This window comes from Oratosquilla oratoria, chromosome 22 (assembly GCF_046742065.1).
Source record: "Oratosquilla oratoria isolate Oo_2021 chromosome 22, ASM4674206v1, whole genome shotgun sequence".
Lineage (NCBI taxonomy): Eukaryota > Metazoa > Arthropoda > Malacostraca > Stomatopoda > Squillidae > Oratosquilla > Oratosquilla oratoria.
This window is the reverse complement of record NC_134798.1, coordinates 16611337-16615310: the sequence shown is the minus strand read 5'-3', so window position 1 is coordinate 16615310 and position 3974 is coordinate 16611337.

Sequence of the window (3974 nt, the reverse complement as noted above, 5' to 3'; positions counted from 1 at the left end):
TCGTTCTAATATTGTCCCAGGTGGTGTCAAACTTTCTACGCACGCGGGAGGAGATGGTAGTGCGGATGTCGGAAAAGGGAGAGTCCCCGCGCGATGGTAAGGGACGGGTCGCCGCAGATTTGGCCGCCCTGTCCGCCTTCTCATTGCCAATGATACCGACGTGTCCGGGGGACCAGCAGAATCGGACAGTTTTTTCCCTGGCCGCTGTTCTCGTTAGCCACTCTTGGATCTCAGATATCACGGGGTGGGACGGAATAAAGCTAGTAAGTGCTAAAATTGATGATTGAGAGTCGCTATAAATGGTAAAATAATTAAAATCTAAATTAAAAGTAAAATGCTTCAAAGCGAGTAAAATTGCGTAAAGTTCAGCCATAAAAGCAGATGAGGTGAAGGGTAATTTTGCCGTGAAAGTTTGAGATCATGTAACGGCTGCGCAGCCCACACCAGCGGGATATTTTGACCCGTCAGTATAGACTGCGATGGAGTTGGCATGGAATTCTTTATACTCCTCAAACGAGGCAGCAACGATGTAGGGCAGGTGCCCACTTTTTGACCATTCCATGGGGCATAACTCAGGAATGGGCTTGCACCAAGGCGGAGTATCAAAGTTCCTGGACTCAGGCACCTTAAGGGGACAGTCGTTCCCCTCCTCAAGTAGACGGAGCGCGCGTATGTGCGGTGGGACTGAAGCTGATCTTCTGATGTTGTACGTATCCCTGAGTCTCACGTTATTAACCACGTCAAAAGATAGTATCTCTCTGAACGATTTGCACTTGAAGTAAAAGGAGAGCAAAAGTTGTTCCCTTCGGTTAGAGAGCGGCAAATCGCCAGAGAGGAGGTAGAGGGATTCGACAAGAGAGGTACGGTAGGCACCAGTACACAGTCGCAAAGCCTGGTGGTGTACCGTATCGAGGGAGCGGAGGGACGTCGCACTTGCCGAGGAATAGATCTGGCGCGCATAATCCAGTCGAGATCTTATAAGGGCGTGGTATAATCTGAGGAGCGAAGGCTGGTCCACTCCCCGGTCGCGTCCAGAAACCGCCTTTAAGATAATGAGAGTGGAGAGGGAAGATCGTCTAAGGCTGAGGATGTGGCTGTTCCACGGAAGGTGCTGGTCATAAATGACCCCGAGAAACTTAGTCGACTGTTCATAGGGTATTGGAATGACTGCCAGGGTAATATGTGGAGGAACATTCTGGCGTGGTTGTTGTTGAGGCCTGCAAAAGTGCATCGCCACCGTCTTCGACGAGGAGAATCGGCAGCCTCTGCGAGAGGCCCGGGAAGTAGCCGCATTCACACCGCGCTGAGTGCGTGTAACTGCTGTGAAAAGGTTTATGGAGGAGAAGTACATAAGGAAGTCATCAGCGAAGAGTGAGCACTGGAGCGAAGTGTTTGCCTCAGCAACCGCCTGGACTATCCCATTGATGCTGACCAAGAACAAGGTGGGGCTGATGACGCTGCCTTGGGGGACACCCTGCTCCTGGGGCTTGGGTGACGAATATGTCCCGATGATCTTCACCCTCAGAGTCCTATCCGACATGAAAACTCGAAGGAAGGAAAACATCCTACCCCGTACTCCCATCTCGAGGAGGCTCATCAAGATACCCCCTCTCCAAGTCGTGTCGTACGCCTTATCCAGGTCGAAGAAGACGGCGATGGTATTCATGTTGCGCACTAGGGCGTCCTGCACGTGTGTCGAAAAACGGAGCAGAGGATCTAAGGTGGAGCGGTGTCGGCGAAAGCCGAACTGGCAAGGAGTGAGGTGGTCTCCACTCTCCAGGTAGTGGGTAGGTCGAAGGTTTACCATTCTCTCAAACACCTTGTATAACACACTCGTCAGGGCGATCGGCCGGTAACTAGAAGGGATCTGGTAATCCTTGCCTGGCTTGGCTATGGGGACGATTGTAGACGATCGCCAAGATAATGGTAAGAGACCAGAGTACCAAATCCTGTTATATATCGCCAGAAGGGTTGTGAGAGCCTCCGAAGGAAGGTGGCCGATCATGTCGGCACAAATCGTGTCATCGCCTGGGCTAGTATTCGGCGTCTGGTCGATGGCGTGCTTGAGTTTGCGGAGGGAGAAGGGTAGATTGTAAGCTTCAGTGTCGGTGGGAGCGTGGTCATCAAAACTCGTCTCGTGACCCGGTAGTTGGAGTTCTCGATGTAGGGCAGTAGAGCTGGAAACACAGGAGAAGTGTGTGGCGAGTTCCTCGGCCACCTCGTATGGGTCCGAGACAACCGTGTCATCTATAAGGAGGGACGGCTGTGGAGATGGTATGTACCTGCCGGAAAGCTTCTTCACACGGTTCCAAACTGACGCCGAAGGCGTCGACGTTTTAATGGTCGATACGTAGTTCTACCATGACATGCGCTTCGCCTCCTTCATATACTTTCGTTGGTTTGCAACAGCTTTCTGGTACAACATCTTATTGACCTCCGTCGGAAGGCGACGGAAACGCTGGTAGCAGGAACGAGCGGTGTCACGAAGCTTCCGGCAGGTGGTGTCCCACCAAGGAACAGGCGGCCTGCCAATCGGCGGTAGAGAACCGCCGGCGGCGTTAAGAATTATCGAGATGAATTGCTTATAAGCTTGAGTCGGGTCACCCATGCGCAAGTCACTTAGACCGGACCACAGCTCCCCAAAGAGTGACCAATCTGCCGCTTTCAATTTCCACCTTTGGGGCTGGGAGACGGGGGGAGGAGAAACACGAGAAACTACTATCGGGTAGTGGTCGCTGCCGTGTAAATCTGCACACACCCTCCAGAAGAAGTCCACGAGGACCGCTGAAGTGCAGATCCCGAGGTCGAGGATAGAAGTAGTGTCGAGGAAGATGTTATGATAAGTCGGATTTTCATCGTTCATGAGAGAGACCTCGTTCTCCTCTAAAAGTTTTTCAATGGCGCGGCCCTTCTCGTTACGGGAAGAGCTACGCCACAAGGGACTGTGTGCGTTCAGATCACCAAGAATAATAAATGGGGGTGGGAGTGCATCGACAAGTTCTTGAATGTCGGAAGCACGAACGCTAGAGCTTGGCGGCAGGTATAGGGAGCAGATCGTGTAGCTCTTACTAAGGATGGCCCGTATAGCGGCCGCCTGGAGAGTTGTGCGCAAAGGGATGGCAGAATGTTGAACGCCTGCGTGGACGACTATCGCAGCACCACCCCTACTTGGAGAGCCTGCTGCAGGAACGGTACCGTAGAACCTGTAATTCATACCCAGATTATAGTGACTGGAGGGAAGCATAGTTTCTTGGAGACAGACAACTCCGGGGTTGTGTTCACGGAGGAGGCACTTCAACTCCTCCCCGTTCGCACGAAAACCTCGGATGTTCCATTGAAGGAGTGTTGTGGGAGGTGAGAATTTGAAGGATTAATTAGAGTGCCGTCCGGTTTAAGCTGGCTATCATGGGGTTTAAGAGAGTCGCGTCCCATAGGAGTTTTTTGAGGTAAAATCTTGGCTCTCTGGTCTCTTTCTTTCGGTCTTTGTTCTGGAGATTTAGAAGACGGATCGGGATTAGAAGGCGGCTGTTTCTTCGACGGATCTGGCGTGGTTTTGATATGGTGAGGCTGTGTAAACTTTTTATTGGATCTGGGGGACACTGAAGGAGGAGGCATAAGAGAGGTGATGGAGGGGGCGATCTTGGATGGGCGGTCGCTCGAGTCACCATCGGGCAGGGGTCGTTTCTGGGGAAGCTGCTTGCCGGAAAGGGCAGGGGAATGTTTAGGCAACAGCGGGAGTGATGGAATGTCCAAAAGTGAAGTTGTGGAGTTGCTTGGGCTCTTCATTACAACGTCTTCGGCACAAGGAATCGCCCCATCCTGCACAGACAACGGGGTGGAGATGGATGTCACCTGGGGGAGGTCACTCATTGATGAAGAGTTGGCACTAGATTGTGCCAATGGAGGCTGAGAGCACGATTGCCCTGAGGAGGGGGACTTTTTCTCAAAGGATGGTGTGGGCGATCTATAGACCT